At 52.4% G+C, this 17025-nt stretch overlaps 1 protein-coding gene across 6 annotated transcripts in view; it reads right to left on the bottom strand.

The window, feature by feature from the left end:
• HDAC4 (histone deacetylase 4) overlaps positions 1–17025 on the bottom strand; it is a 276590-nt gene that overhangs the window by 225071 nt on the left and 34494 nt on the right. The window lies entirely within an intron of this gene.

Genomic DNA, 17025 nt, shown 5'->3' with positions numbered 1-17025 from the left:
GCCAGCGGCTGACATCCTGGGCACAACCGGGCCCTGGGCGACACGCCTGCCTCATGTAATCCCCACAACAATCTTCGTAGATGAAGCCTCCCGTGCCCTCGTCTTCCAGAGAAGGAAACCAAGCACAGAGGGAGGGTCTCTGCTCACCTGCAGGGCAGGGGCTGGGGGCTAGGGGCTGGGGCCAGGCAGTGCTCTTGCAGAGGCGATACGTGGAGAGCACAGGGGAGAAACAGAGACAGGGCACTGTGAGTGGCCCTGGGTGGCCCGACTGCAGGCTTTCCTGATCTTGCATCCCCACCTGTCACCCAGCATGCCTTCCATCTAGGAGGATGCGGGGGAGGGGGTGGAGAAGGGGGGCAGTGGCAGCTACGGAACAGGAGCTCCTGCCATGCCAAGGTTCACTGGAGCATCACCCTCGCACTCAGAGAGAATGTGCACAGCTATGGGTATGCACATCCGCAGCACTGCGGTCAGGGGGCACTGTCCCCACTGTGGCTAACGACCCACTGACTCCTAGCTACTCCAGAGAAGCTCCCATGTCATGATGTCATGAGGGCTGCCCCGGCCACCTGAACACTGACAATGGAGTGAGGGAGGTGGGACCGCCTCTGGCTGCGGCACCTCCCAGACCACAGGTGGGAGCTCAGCTCTAGGGGTTCCTGTTGCCTGGACGGAGATACCCCAAGCACGACGAGGGGGTCCACAGCCCATGCTCCAAAGGGCACCCTGAGTCTGGAGAGGAGACACTGTGGCTGATCACCTGCAGCAAGTGACAGCTGTGTGGCCTGCCTCGTTTCAAAGGCCTGAACGAGGACTACGGGTGAGCGCGGCCGGCTGCCTGGAAACAGGCCTCAGGGCCCAGCTCGAGCATCCGGAGCTGCAGAAGGCCACAGTGAGTAGTGCAGCCAAGCAGGAGCGCCTGAGTGCCACCCTCCGTGACCACCATCCCCTCCCCCGGCTCCAACATCTACTCTCCATCACCAAGGGGAAACAGACCGCCATTAACCCTGGGGAGTGGCGAGTGTTTACAAGTCAGCCAGCCTTCACACTGTGTTTGTTTTGTTATCTCTAAGGAGGACGCAGATTCCAGAAAACTATCTTACTGCAATGCTCAGATGGTCTTCTGGTCATAAGGCCTCACCTCCTGCAGGGGCGTGGGGGTGGGGGGTGGGGAACTGGCCTCCTTAAAAGTTATCAATCTGTAATTCAATTTGTAAATAAAATTTTATTTATTTGTAAATCGTTTAAATTAGCACTCATGAATGAAATGTACTTCCAAATGCAACAGACCAAACAAGGTATTTACAACCTAATCACATTATATGAAATGCATGAGTCACAAAACAGAAAAGGTAAATTTTAATGTGGAAAAAATCCCCCTCCACAGCGTACACCCCCCACCCCATCAAAAATAAAATCTTTAAAAAAGAGGTGCTGTCTTACACTCCTACCCCCAAGGATAAAAATGTGCCGGCCTGTGGCTTACTTCCAAACGTTCTGGCCTTGGCTTCCACTTGAACGTGAGGATCACAGAATCTCAGAGGGGGAAGGAACGAAGATATCATTTAATACAGCCTGCTGGCTCAACCCATGGTGAAAACAAGGCCAAGAGAGACCAAGTGGCACCTTCGAGCTCTGCCCTGCCCAGAGGGAAACCTGATGCTGGCATAGTCGTGACATTAAAGGCACGAAGAGTAAAGTCCTACAGATTATTTCTCAACCCAAATCCAGAATGAATTCTTCGTTTATACTGGGGGAAAAAAACAACTTGGTAAAACCCAGGTAGGGAGGAGCCAGGGAGGGCAGGCTGGCAGGAAGTACTCCACAAGTGCACCCCGCACTCAGACCTGGGAGATTTTACCATTTATAAGGTGTGACATAAATCACCTCATAAAATACCTAAATAAAAATGCTATAAGAGCAGCTCAAGGCTGCAGATAAATTTCAGTCACTTTAAAATATGCCCAGTAGTTGTATCACTGCAACATAAAGATCAATACAAGCCCACATTCACCTGGAAACTTAAGAATGAACGTGGATTAGGGCAAACCACTGATCACAACACTGGGAGCGTGCTACCGGCATGGACAGGTAAACCTCACCTCTGCCCTGGCACAGACCAGCTGCTATCACACTAACCCTCGGCCAAGGCCTAGGAGGCCTGGCTGACATACAGGATGCAGGCACGCACCACGGCGGCTTCAGTTAGAGAGCTGCTGAGGCAGCGAGGACCAGAGGGGCCAAGATGTGAGAGGGAAAGAGTGATGGGAGGGCCAATGTGAGCCCGCGTCCCCCCAGAGGCGAGTGCTGACATACGAACAGACCACGGGGAAGGAGATGGGGTCAGAGCCTGCCAGGTGGAGGGGTTCCTGTGGACACCTGAGGTCACAGCTGGGGCGCTTGCACATCAAAGGAAGGAGCACCAGGCTGGCCCTCACCGGCACCGAAATCAGACATTTCATAAAAACTGTATTTGGTTATTCCAACAAGAAAGTGTAAAATTCTAAATCTGAACAGACTTAAAATAGCTTCAAAAGATTTAAAAGCAAGGGACAGAACAGAAGGAAGAATACTAACCTGTGATTACAGCAGGGGTTTAAGTACCACTCCCAGCAACTGGCAGGAAAAGGAGGCCGCACACCAGTGGAGCTGGGGGCCGACACCAGAAACAGGGAGCTTGACGCGGCCGATGCCATCGGGAGGACAAGTCTTACCTGGCGCACTCGCTGCCCATGTATGTTAATGCGCACAAAATCAACCATATGGTGGCAAAGCAGAACTCAAGGAACTTTTGAAAACTGAAATTATATACAGGAAATCCAGCAACCAAAGTGAAATTAAACTAGGAATCAATAACAAAATTCGCAAACAGGTGAAATGAAGAAATATTTTCTGAAATAACCCCTGGGTCACAGAAGAAATCCAAAAGGAAATGAGATATTATCCTAAGATGAATTACAATGAAAAATGACACACTTGTGCAATCAGACTAAAGCCATACATAGGTTAAAATTATAGCTTTAGGTCTAGGTAGTACAAATGAAGAATGTCTGAGAAAAAGAATTCGATGACCTAAATATTTCACTTCGTCTTAAAAAGGGGGGGGGGGGGCGCAAAGTAAATCCAAAGAATCAAATGAAGCAACAGCAAGAGCAGAAATTGAGTTTTTTAATCCAATAGAGGTAATCAAGAAAACTAAACATGGCAGCTGAAAAATATTAGCATCCTAAGCAAATGCAGTGAAGAAAAAAAGAGAACAAGTAAACAATATAAAGAACAAAAAAGGAGATGTCACCTCAAATCCTACAAACGTTGCAAAGATGATACAAAGGTATTTGAATAATTTTATATCAATACACTTGAAAATTTAGATGGAATGAAAAAAATTCCAAGGAAAACCAAACACATTAAAACTGACACAAGAGGGGTTGTGATCTCAGGGTCCTGGGATTGGGCCCCATGTCAAGCTCCCTGCTCAGTAGGGGGATCTGCTTAATATGCTCTTCTCTCTCTGCCCCTCCCCCAACCAATACACTCTTTCTCTCTCTCTCTCTCTAAAACAAATAAAAACCTTTTTTAAAAAAATAAACTGACACAAGAAAAAACAGAGTATCTGAATAGTCCTGCAACTGCTGAGGGTGCAACTTACAAAGGAAACAGGTTCCCGGTCAGAGAAACTATCAAATTCTTCCAAATATCTAAGAAAGAAGTAACATCAACCTTATATACACTCTTCCAGAGAATTCGACAGCGGTCAGCAAGCTATGGCCTGCAGGCAAATACAATCTGTGGCCTGATTTTGTACCATCTGCTAAGAAGGACTGGTTTTTACATTATTAAATGGCTGTTTAAACAAAATTTAAAGAGAAAAAAAAAATGCAACAGAAGCCGTATATATGGTCCACAAAGCCTAAAATATTTGCCACCTGACTCTTTAAAGGAAAACGCTGTCCACCCTGGGATTAGGCAAAGAGGAACAAGCTCCCCACGCTTTAAGTGGCAGCACTACCTGGATGTCAACACCTGACAAGGCTACCTCAAGAAAAAGAAAAATCACAGGTCAATCTATTTACAAATCTGGATGAAAGAAATTACGCCAGATGTAAGCAAGACAAATCCAGTAGTACATAAGAAGAGTAATTACTAAAAAAATCAAGCTGGATTTATTAAGACATGTGAGTCTTAGCATTCAAAAAATCAACAGAAAATTCATTACAAGAGTCAAAGAAAGGAGAAAAATTACATGCTTAATAGATGCAAAAAAAAAAAGTCTAATATATTGCCCTAAATCAAATCAAAGTGTCATTCTGTAGGCAAAAAAGGTCAAATATCTGCAACGTAATATGGTCCAACCTGATATTTTAACGCCTACTTCTGAGAAAAACTTGGCAATCCTGAGAACAGAAGAGAAATGCATTATATGAGAAAGCCCGTTTACACAAACTTACAGCAAATTTCGTACAAAGTGATGAAATGCTGAGAACTCTTCCCTTGATTTTTTAAGACAGACATGTGCACTATCACCAATTCGTTTAACATTTGCCTGAAGGCCCTAGACAGTGCAATGACACGAAAGAAAGACAAAATGCTTAAAAATGAGCAAAGAATGAAACGTTCAGTATCTATAGACAGTAGACATAAAAGCCCAAAAGAACCTTCAGATAACCCAGTTCAATACAAAGCAAAGCTTGCAAGCGGTCTACAGACAGGTGGCTTACAAAAATTACATTTCTAAATACAAATCCACAAACAAAATTTGAAAAACAAAGCAGCATCAAAAAAAAAAAAAAAGTAGAAATAAATCTAACTAAAGAAACGAAAGACCTCTATGCTGGAAACTACAAAATGGGACCAAAGATATTAAAGACGACCCAAATAGATGGAAAGATACATCAGCTTCAAGGACTAGAAGATTCAAAACAAACTGCTCTTAAGGCCAATCAATATTATCCCAAAGGAGATCCCAGCAGGTATTCTGCTGACATTGAAAAGCTGATTTTAGGTCATAAGGAAATGCAGAGGGTTCAGAAGAACCAAGACAAGCTTCCAACTGGTCAGAAGATGGAAGAGCCACATGACCAGACACGAGGCCTAATTGCAAAGCTACGGTTAGTAAGACAGTGCTGGCCAGCACACATATGGACAAACAGACCAACGGACCAGAACAAACTCCAGACACAGACCTGGGCGTATCCAGATACCTGACTGCGGACCAGGTGGTGCTGCGGGGAAGTGGAGAAAGGATGAATCTTTTAAATCAATCTTTTGGGCCAAATGAAAATCCGAATGGGAAAAGTAACCTTCAGTTTCTACCTCACATCATTGTTCTTTTTAAAAACCTATTCCAGGTGGACCATAAGAGTACTTGTGAGTGGTAAAACAAGGAAGCTTCTAGAAAATAATACAGAGGATCTCCATGACCTTCAAGTAGGCATAGAGAAAACCATCAAAAAAATGCACTATGCTAAAATTAAGAACATCTGTTCATCAAAAAAAAAAAAAAATCATTAAGGGAGAAAATAGCAAAAAAATAAATAACTAAATAACTAGCAAAGAACTCATTTCTCATCTATATAAATAACCCCTACAAACCAGTCAGAACAATAAAGACCACCCAGTTTTTAAAATGAGCAAAAGACCCGACCAGGCGCTTCCCCGGAGAGGGCATCCAGCTGTCTGGTGCACACAGGAGCGGTGCTCACGGTGGCACAAAGAACGACAATAGCAAGCATCGTGGAGGGCGGGCCCCGGTGGGCCTGAGTGCAAGCACGTACGCACGCACCTTATCAAAAGAAATACACGCTTCTGGGGACCAACAGCTGTACCCGAGAATGCTGCAGGAACATTCCAGAAGAGCCCCAAACTGGAAACCGCGCAGCAGGCATCCCCAACTGAACGCACGCACTGTGGCACGTGCATACAAGGGAACATTACACACCCACAGAAATGAGCAAGCAGTTCTCAGCCCCAACCGCAGGACATGTCACAAACACACTGGTGAGTGAAAGAAGCCACACAGAGTAAACGCCTTATGACCGCGTTAACATAAAGTCTAAAAACAGGAAACACTAATCCAAGGTGTCAGGAGCTCAGCAGGCGACTCCCGGGGGGGCGGGGGGCACCCTGACCAAGAGGGGTACAGCAGGGCTTCCGGGGTGCTGGGTGGCAGTTACAAGTTTCCTCCTCCTGTGATGCCATCGAGGCAAGCACCCAGGTCGCCCGGGACACCTCAGCGGGGAGCTCACTCGGGCCGGGCGCCCCGGGGGCAGCGCCGCACGCAGCAGCCAAGCTGCCAACAGCGACCCGCCAAGGGACCCACACTAGATCCGCCGATAGCCCGGGAAGAAGAACAAGGACACTGGTCCCCTGCTGATTTACAATCACCCCCGAAGGAAGGGTGCAAAGGCCCAGGCGCGTCCAGCACACCAGCGGCCGCGGACGGGGGAGCGAGACAGGGGCTGCGCTCAGCCCGACTCCGAGGGGGACCCGCCGGCGGCTCCGGACACGGCCACCCAGGCCCGCCGGCCTCGAGCAGCAGCTCACTCAGGGCTGCCCTCAGGGCCTCGGCCTCCCCGGGCCTCCCTCCGCCCCAGGAGCCCGACCAGGGACACACGCGGCCCCCGGGCTCCTCTGGGCCGCGACACACCGCTCGTGGGTGACAGCCCGACAGTCGCAGGGCCAGGGCAGGGGTCCCACGGGCGCCTCTTGCTGCCGCTGCCGCCCCCTGGCGCTCGGGTGCGGCCCGGAGACCCCGCTCACAGGCACCCGTGCACCCACGTACCCGCGCACCCACGCCCCAGCGGGGCACACGCTCCCACCCCGCCAGGCCTGGGCGTCCCGGCCCCACGGCGCCCGCCTCGGCGGCCAGAAGCCGCTCTGGGGACAGAAAACCCCACTGACGCCGGCTACCTCCCGGCTACCTCCCGCCTAACGGAAAGAAATCGGGCTGCGAGCGCGGGCGAGTAAACAAAGGGAGGCCCAGGTGGGCAGGCCCGGGAGGGAGCCAAGGCTTCCACCTTAATTACGCGTTGTGGGACGAGCAGAGCAGCCGTCAGATGGCCGCTGCCGGGCCTGCCGCTCCCTCCCCTCCTCCGAGCTCCCAACTGGTCTGGGGAAGGAGGACGAATCAAGGGCGACGGGGAGCCAGGCTGCAGGGCCCGGCCGGCTGCGCGCCAGCGAGCTTTCCAGGAACCACCCCTCGGGCCCTGGGGCTCGTCCCCGCCTGGGCCCGGGCGCTCGGGACAAGTGACCACGGAGAACCAGGAACGCTGGCTTGGTTAGGTGCACCGCTATTCCTGGGGGGGCGGGGGTGACAAAGGGGAGGGAACCCCTCAGACTTATAATCCCAGGGGCTGCTTTGAGAACAGAACCAGAAATGGGTCTGAGCAGAGGCCTGAGCGCAGGGACGGCCTTGGAGGAAGGTGCGTGCACCGGCCGGCGCCAGGCTGCTCACAGAGAAGAGGCGATTCCAGAAACAGCAGAGATTTCCTTCTGCTCCCAGCTGGTCCACGCCACTGGCCGCATCTGTCCCCCTCTGTCCCCAGCTCCGCCCCCAGGGAGTTCATCTGCGACCCTCCAGGGCGCCTCCCTTGCAGCCCAAAGCTGATGCATCCCCAGGCCTGCTGCGTCTCCTCCCCACCACCCTCACCTCCCTCTGCCCGGCCAGGCGGCCTCCTCCCATCACCCTCCCCTGACCCGAGCCTGACCTGGGCCCCCGCTTCACTTCGCTCACGAAGCTCCAGAAACCCTTGCTCTGTGATGCCTTTTCCAACCCGGGCCGAGCACACTGTGATTCCCGGGCCTGACCGTCAGCTCCCCAAACGCAAATGTCCGACAGCCCGGATTTTCTAATGCTGCTGAGTAACCGTCACACCCAAAGTCTATTCATGGTTGTCTTCTAAATCCAGAACTAGAAGCGGATATTCAAGATTCACCTACCACTATATAAAAATAGGAGCAAGTGAACTCCTATCCTTTCTCTTGGGCAGTTTTCTAAATCTGCGGGGGTTGCCATGGGATTTGTATGGACTTCCCAACCGACAGAGACCACTGTGTTCAAGGAGATTCTCAGCTTAGTGGATCCAGAAGATTCCATAAGCATCCAAGGCAAAAGTGAAATGCAGCCATGGGGAACATTTCAAAACCCACAGCCAGAAGGTTCTGGAGCAGGATTCTTGGGCCACGCGAGACATGGCCTGAGCCTCCCAGCTCATCCTCCCACATGGAGAGTCTGCCCAAGCTTGGTTTCAGCTTCTCTGCGACAGTTTTGTTTCCAACAAGAACAAGTGTGTAGCATCGACTTGAAACGTTTCCAAAAAATATTGTGAAGGCACAGGAAACCTGTATTTAACAAAAACTTGTGAAAACTATGTTTTTAGTTTACGTAAAACCAGAAAATACAGAACCTGGCTTTGTAGGAAACAATGGTAAAGATGTTATCTCGGTTAGCGATTTCAAGAAATGTCTCAAAATGAATATAGGAAACTCATGCACTGAGCCACCTGCCTCCTCCTGTCCAGGTGAAGACTGGCTGCCCTCTTGGATCCAACTCCTCCAGGTAAGAATGAGGATGGCCACCCACCCAGGTGTGGCAGGCCAGGCCCAGGTTATCATGAATGTCCATCCCCTTTCTATTGTAAAAGGGCCTGGTTTTAACTAAATACACGACTGCCCTACTTGGAACCCTACACCCCAGTGCCGCAGCGCGGGCCTCTCGAGGGAGGAAGAACAAGATCACCTACCTACCTGCCATTTTGCCACCGTCTACGAAACCATGAAACCACAATGCAGGCGTTGGAGGCAAAAACCAAAGCCAGGTGCCCTTCTGAAGGGCCAGGGCCTGGTACGAGGCAACGCGGCCCCACCATGAGCGAACAACCAGGCCAGGCCAACAAATCCCACAGACATTCCTCAGGCGTAGGTGGCATAGTTGGCACCAGCTGCCAATGGACACAGAGCTGCCTCTACACGGTGCTCACCCTGCCCCTCCCCCTGCCCATCCCCCAGTGGACGCCCAAAGAGCTCAGAACTGGAAACTATTGTGAAATGCTAAAATGATGTTCTTTCAGGCAATTTAAGCAAGACAAGAAAGACACAAATTGTTCTTTTCTTCTCATAGATGGTACTGATGTTTGAAACAATATCCCGCAGCCAAAGCAGACTCATCCCACAGCACCACACGCACGCGCGCGCGCGCGCACACACACACACACACACGGCCCAGAGTCCCCCAAAACCTACTAGGAAAGGATTACAAATGCCACCTCCTTGCGAGCTACAATTAACGCTGCACCCACGCCAACCGGTCTACCAAATCCACACATAACAGGATCCATGTACAACCAGTAGATGTAAGAACACCCACAAACACAAACATCCTACCCTGTGGTCCTCAAACATCACGTCTTGTGGCCCCTTGGAGAGTTCAAGGAAAGCCCGACCAAGAGCAAAGAAAGTCAACGTCGCCATCCAGCCAGGGCCCCCAGGCTGCATGAGTGTGACCTCAACAGAGGCACTGGCCACTGGGCGTGGGTGTATCTGGATGGGGCACGAAGAGGCTGGCAACCCTACCAGGGAACAAGCAAGAGCGGAAGCCCCCCATCCCGGCCCAGCGTCTTCCTCTCCGACACAGCTGCGCTGGGACAGGCTCGGCGGCCGTCCAGGACACGCGGTCCCCCGGCTCCGGGCTGTGGCTCGTCACCGCTCCCTCACGTCCAGGACGCCCCCAGCCCTTCTGAGAGCCAGGGCCGTGCCGGCCACGGAGAGGCTGACCTGCGCGTGTGGACGCGGGCCCACCTACCTTACCACACCCCTAAGAGGAACTGTGCTGCGCAAAACGCTCCCGAGGAGGGGGAGGAAAGGAAGGCAGCAAACCAGAGAGAGACGCAAGGGCGGGCGGACGGCGTGACTGTTCCCAATGAAAATGTTGGCTTCCCAGCTCTCCAGTTCCCCAGCGCCTCCTCAAACTTCCTAAAACCTCCTCTGTCTACTAGTGCCCGGCAAAGACATCGGTGAACACCACCTTCCTCCCCTTCCCTGGTCCTGTCTTGAGACTAAACGGAGGCAGCCGGCGCCGTGGGAGCGCACGCAGGCCCCCGGGACGACGAGCGCCTGTGCCCTGGCACGGCCACGGGGCACTGCGGGTGTGCAGGCCGAGACGGCACCGGGCCACACAGCCCTCCGAGCACCGAAGAACGGCCAGCAGCTTTGCGTTCTGGACGCCAGCCCCGGGGGGGACGCGGAGATGTGGCCTGAAGAATCCGCCCGTCGGCCCCCGATCTGGATTAGATCAACATGAACGGACCGCGAGGAGCGTCAAGAGCCCTGCACGTGCTGTTCCGAGCCGAAGGGAGGGTTCCACTACCTGCACCCGCCCTGTAACCTCGTTGAGCTGTCCGCGGACCCCATGGAATTCTCTGGAACTCCAACAGCATTTCACAAATCCCACTGAACTGACCAGTCGATGAGAAACACGGTTATGGTAAGTCCAATTCCTACGAAGGATTTCGAAATTTCATATACATTTTGAAAGGAATAAACTTTGGCCACAAGTAAAAACAAACCACAACAGAATAATCTTCAGCTCTTAAAATGTAAGGTTTCCTCTTGGCTTTAGCCCTCAACAACCGGGTCTGAAGGAGGGGCCTTCTGGAAAACATGGCCCAGAGTTTAAAGTTTTTAAGAGTGGGGCAGCTGGGGGGCTCAGCGGTCGAGCATCTGCCTTCAGCTCAGGGATGAGGGCGTGACCCCGGGGTCCTGGGATCGAGTCACCCATCAGGCTCCCTGCAGGGAGCCTGCTTCTCCCTCTGCCTGTGTCTTGGCCTCTCTGTCTCCCATGAATGAGTACATGGAATCTTAAAAAATAAAAAAATTAAGTGAACAAACTGCCACCAACCAAGAAGTTCCCGAGGAATGGCTCATCAAGGACAAGTAATCCTCCCCACGGAAGGTGGGCAGGGAGAGAAGGAGCTCCTTTGGGCCGTGGAAGGTTGCTTCGTGCAGAAAACACACTCCTCCGTTAGAGACCTCTCAACACTCAACATCAAGATGCTTAAACCAATCCTACATACTTCTTTACAAACGTTAGTTGAAATGGAAGAATTAGATATAAGACGACTATGAATTTTGTTTTAAAAATCCTATCACTTCTCAAGCAGCCTCGCCTACCCCCTCTCAGGAGGGAGCGGTATTGGTGCAAGTGAGGAAATGGTGGTAACGCGGCAGCACGTTGTTTCTCAGGTGAAAATCCCCAAAGCTCTGAAGTTGCATTTCAGCATGGAATGTTCCAGCCCCAAGTCGGGATCCTGGCATTCAAGGGACAGCAGCAGGAACACAGGGCGGAGGAGGGGGTGATAAGGACCCAGGGTGACAGGGAGCCTGAAGTCCAACAGGACAAAGGTCACCCTCGAACCTCTGGGTTTACGACCCTAAGAGATGACCGGAGCCGCGAACCCGTGGCTGTCCTCCTGGGGAGCACCTGCCCGGCTCCCCGCCCCCCGACCGGCTCCCATCCGCCGGCGCCCTCAATCCGCGACCGCGAGAGACAGAACTTATCTTTTCTGTTTGTGTTCTAGAAAGGGAATGAAGGGAGGGGCGGGTGCGAGCTAACATAAGGCTGCTCTTCATCACACACGGCTTATCGCTCCTTAAAGGGCAATATGCCCAACATCTTACTGATTAAGTGGCTAAGAGCAAACCAATTTAAAAGCACAAAGCCAGATACTCTCCTCAAAGTTTGCCTGTTAGAAGTAAATTTCTCTGAATTGTTATTTTCCTAGAAGTGACTACTTTTTATCATGGAATAAGCAAATAAGTCTCTTAAGTGGAAGTAAAATGAAAAGTTCCAACCCAAATCTCCCAAATTAACCAGGTCCGCCAGTCACCCAGGCAGCCTTCCGGTCCCGGTCTCCGAGGACCGGCAAAGAGAAGCTCAGAAAAAGTCCAGAAATACACTTGAGACACATCACAAGGGACACCAAAGCCAAGTTCAATTGCGGCAAAACCACACTCATTTAAACCAACAGAACACAAAGCATGTGTCCCAGGAGAGGGCACACAACCCCTTCTCGGCACCCGCAGGGTCCCGGAACCAAGGTTATTAGGACCACGTCACCCCTCCTGCCCCAGAGCCCATAGCCCACACCCCTCTCTCTGCTCCCAGTCTCCTCTCTCCGCCACTCCAAGCTCTCCCCTCCAGGCCCCTCGGCCCAGCCCACCTGTGCCCGCCTGGGCAGGTGAGCTCGGGCCCTGCCTTCTGACCCGGCTCCCCTGTCCTGACCTCACCCATCCCTTCGGGGTCTCCGTGCCCCAGCCCACCTCCTCTCACCACATGAACCGTACTACCCGGCCTGGGAGCTCATGCAAGTCGGAGGATCAACTCCTGACCGGGTCCAGGGCAGCCACGTCTGCTGCACAAGGGCGCCCGTCCCCCAGGGGCAGACGACCAATTCCGGTTCCAGCTTGGCCTCCTGTTAGCTGCCTGACATGAAGTCAGCAGTAAATGCCGGTCTCCTCGTCTACAATACAGGAATCACGGGGTGCTAGCTCACCTCACAGGGTCACCGTGCAACTCAAACGGAACAGGTGCAAAAAGCACGACTCAAAACGACCACGCTGTTCCCTCCAGCATCCTAAAAGCATGACATGTCTTGACATGAGGCTCGCAAGGAACCCAACATGGATTTGTCACTACTGTTAAGTTTTAAACGTCTACGGTCCACCAGAGCCAGATCCGTGGCCCCGCGCAGCCGGGCGTCTGGAGGTGGCCGCACACCTGCACACGTGTCCGCACCGGACCTGCTCCCGCCGCCGAGCGCTTCAATGACGCCCTTTCTGTTCCACTGCGCGCTGCGCTCAATGGCTCCTAATCATTCTCGCACTGGGTTTTCTATGTCAAATACATACCGCGAGTTCATTCTTAAATTTCAATATCATTAATCATCCAACATTCAACATCTCAGAACTCCGAAATTTGCATTTCTACAATGGCGGCTTTGAAAAAAAGGACATAAATGCAAATGTTCCACATACTGTATAAGAATTTTCAGAGAATTGCCAAAACAAACCATCAATGCTCCATTGACAGTGAATTTTCTGAGCTCTTCATAAGGACTAAGTATTCGTGATTTTTAAAAGACAAAACACAATTTGAGGATTTAAAAAAAAAAAAGGGGGAAAAAGTAGGTTGAAAAAGAAGTCGTTATGTCTCCATCATTTCCAGAACAAACCTTGACTGATTGAGATCCCGGATAATGATAGCATGGGGGACCGGGGATGGTGGCGGTTCAAGAGCTGCAAATGTTCTCGTGCCGGGCGCTCCAGGAAGGCCCGGTGGGCACACGCCGCTGCCGGGAGACAGACCGGGGCCCTCGGAAAGCAGGCAAGTACAGGAGGCGCTAGGATCTCCCATCCGAATGCCAGCTGGAGCCACTGAGGCAACTCCTGCCCCCACCCCCTCATACCTGCATTCGGCCTGGCGTTGGGAACCCGTCTACGACTCCCCCCACCCCGACCACATGTCCCAGGGGCCCGTCTTGCTGCCCCTGCCCAGGCCTCCACACCTCAGCCCTCGGCCCAATGCATCAGCCACTGGGGGCTCTCCCGCCTTCCCAGGTCCCGAGGAGCTCTCCTCCCCGTCACTGGCTGCTCCCATCCTCTGGCCCTGCCCCCTGCCCTGAGCTGCAGGGCTCCCACTGGCCCGCTGCACCTGCTGCCTACACAGGACCCTCCCGAAAGCCTGCGCCAGGGCCTGCCCAGGCCCCCTGCGAGGCCACTCCCGGCTCCTGCCACCCGCCTCATGCGGCCTGGCCTTGCTGCTCCGGGTCCACGGCCCGTCTGTCACCAGCAGCTCCAGATCAGTGTCTTCCCTGCGTTAATTACATGTCCTCAAAATTCATTTCCTCCCCTCAAAACTTTGTAATATCCCTGAGACATTCAATCATTGCAAAGCATGATTTAAATGACATACAAATAAATGTTCCCTTCTGAGATAATTTCTGTATTAAAGCATAACAACCTTGGCAGCCAAACTGGCTGAAACAAAGAGATTTAGGATCAAACAGAGGAAGAGCAGAGTGTGCAGATGAAGGAATCCCAGAGCCCCAGCTCAGACGGGCGGGAGGCACAGCCTCGTCCCGGGAGACTTTCAGGATTCCAACTCTACGACAGTTTGAGGAAATCAGACTGTCGAAACTCACTAATCACTAAATTATTGTTAACACGGACTTTTTAGCTGCTTTTACGGGAATGGGGGATTTCACACTGAACCAAATACTAAGAAATCCAAGAGTGGTCCAAATTGAAACACTGATCTTAAATACCCAAGTCTTCCTCAGAATAGTTCTCCCGCTTTTTAACTAAATAGTGCACACCCTCTCACAAAGATACAGGGAGAGATAGGACACTTGGGTTACTCCACTCCGGTCCGGCTCAACCGGTTTTCTAGCAAGAGCGTGGTTTGGAAGACCACACACAAGTCCTCGCAACTCCACGGCGGGCTCCCAGGGATGGACAGGGGGCCCCCACGCGAGTCCATCCTCCATGGGTCTCGTACCAGGGACTCGCCTCCCACGCAGACGCCGCATGTCCCGGGGAGCCCATCCTGACCTGTCTCGGCACATCCCCCACGGGGAACGCTTGAGCGCGCCGAGTTAAGCAAGACGCCTAATATCTCAGTACCTGCTCTCAAGCTCCTCACTATCAAAGAGGAGTTCCTGCAGGCCGGATTACCCAGGCCTTTCCGCAGGCTGCTCACATCATTAGGAATAGTTATTCAGAGCAATAAAAGCCCAACAGCTAACAGTTTTACGTCAGAGAACCAGGGCCTGGCTCTGGCAAAGTTCAGAAAGAACAGCAATAAAATCATAATGCATACCTCACCCAACACCAGAGGGAGTTTTAAAGAAAAACAGGGAAGAAAAAAATCACACACATCAAACAAAAAGGTCATTTTATCATCAGGGCAAAGCCAGCTCACAGCGAGGGACCAAACGCAGCCGGGCTGTCCCTGGCCTGGCGGGGCGAGCAGCGGGCCCCAGGGGAGCACGGAGAGGCGGACACCCAGCCGGGGAGTCTCAGTGCTGTGCCTCTTAGCAGCAGACACAGGCACAGAAACAGGACGCGCTCGGCCCCTCGGGTGCAGGAAAAGTGACACCGAACACCTAGAAGTTTCCCATTCGAAGCAGCAGTCCGAACTGTTATTTCCCTTCTTCCCATAAATCCACTAAAACCGACATAAATAAAAAGACAAAAGGGTTTGTAGCAAAGCCAGACCATGGCAAAACAGCAGCACCGACACACAAGAAACTTGGAGGGGGAACCTCCCAGAAAAATACAAATCCTGTGGGATCGCAGTGATGGGAAAAGGATGGCGAGCAGCCCCCGTCCCGGGCAGGCGGCAGGCTGGAGAAGCAGAGAGAGCCACGGCTCAGCCCGACTCATGGCCCGCCACGCTGCCAGGTACGGGGCCAGGGGGCGCAGGGCACAGGCCCACCCCACCCCTCGATGCACGTCCACACCGACCAGGAGGGGCGAGGCTCGGGCTCACCCGGCAGCCCTGCCCACGGCGGCCCCACGGCACGACACACACCATCAGACGGGGCAGCGATGGCAGCGAACACCAGCGGGCAAATTCTCCACGTAAACGGCAAAGGCTCTCGGAAGGAGAACCTGGGAGGCGGAGGCGAGTGTGCAGACACATGCTGGTCAGCTGAAGAAGCCACGGGCACGACTGCTCTTAGGAGACATAATAAACTTCTGGGCAAAGACGCATTAAATGAAGAAAAATACCACGTATTTTGTTAAGAGAACTGAACCACCAAGACATACAGTCGTTAATTTTTAATGGAAAGGCAGGAAAACACGCTGAAATACATAAAGCAGAAAATGGCCAGGAATGCAAAGAATATTGCACATTTTTGTGGAAACAGCACCAAGGAAAGAGTAAAGCTGTGCGGAGCTCCATCAGCGGGTGAAGTTAGCGTGTGCGCGTAAACAGCACACCGAGCACACACGCGTGTCAGTACACACTACGTGTGAGTGAGGAAACTTACGGCACACGCAGACGTCTTCCGACACAGACACAAGAACAAAAGAGCGCTCTTTCTCTCCAGATGCGTGGGTGGCGTGGACCAGATCTGGCCACGTGTCTGCAGAATCCTGCACGGTGATGTAGACCCAGCCACCGTCCTCCAGCACGCTGACAGCAGCGGGACGGACCGCACCCACCCAGCGCTGGGGCAAACGTACGTCATAAGCTGTAACCGACAAGGGAACCTGGGACCGCTGAGCCTGGAGGCCTGGAGCCACGTGAGAGCGGACCCGCCGATCACGCTCCCCAACCCAGCGACTCTACTTCTTGGCGGGAGAAGTGGATGGAGACACTTGCAGGAGTGTATGTGCAAAACACACCCACGCTAATTGTCTGATGCCAACTTGGGGCTGCTACAAACAGTGCTGCAACCACAGAACCATCCATCAGTAAGCTATCAAAAATAAGTTAAATTTATATACATACCGGCATCAAAAGACACTCATGATACATTAAAATGAAAAAAAAAAAAAAAAGCAGAGAGAGAGAACACAGAACCCCACATATGGAATGATTACACTCTATTCAAATGTTTGCACCCACGCCCCCCCGTGTTTACACACAGGAACAAGGCACACACCCCCAACTCGACGGCGGCCGCGCGCTCTGAGCGGGAGGAGAGCTGGCCACCACTCAGGGTCTACTTTACACACTTCGATCCAGACTGCTTAATTTTGCTTTATGCTTTGTATCAATCAATACGTGAACAATTTAAATCAATAAAGCTTTCATATCTAAATATAACCGGGAATCCTGCTCTCTGGAGCTTCTGACAGCTCTGATCAGAGCCAAAGGAAGGTATGAGAATGTTCTGGAGCAGTCCCAAAGGCAGACACCTAGACCCTACACCTCTGCCCAACGGCACTGGGCCAGGCCCCCGGCACACTAACGGAGATGCGGTGCCACTGGGACACCTAGCATCTGTCCGGGCCAGCCAC

This window comes from Nyctereutes procyonoides, unplaced genomic scaffold (genome assembly GCF_905146905.1).
Source record: "Nyctereutes procyonoides isolate TBG_1078 unplaced genomic scaffold, NYPRO_anot_genome, whole genome shotgun sequence".
Taxonomy (NCBI): domain Eukaryota; kingdom Metazoa; phylum Chordata; class Mammalia; order Carnivora; family Canidae; genus Nyctereutes; species Nyctereutes procyonoides.
Note: the sequence above shows the minus strand (reverse complement) of the source record. Positions and strands in the feature narration are given on the sequence as shown.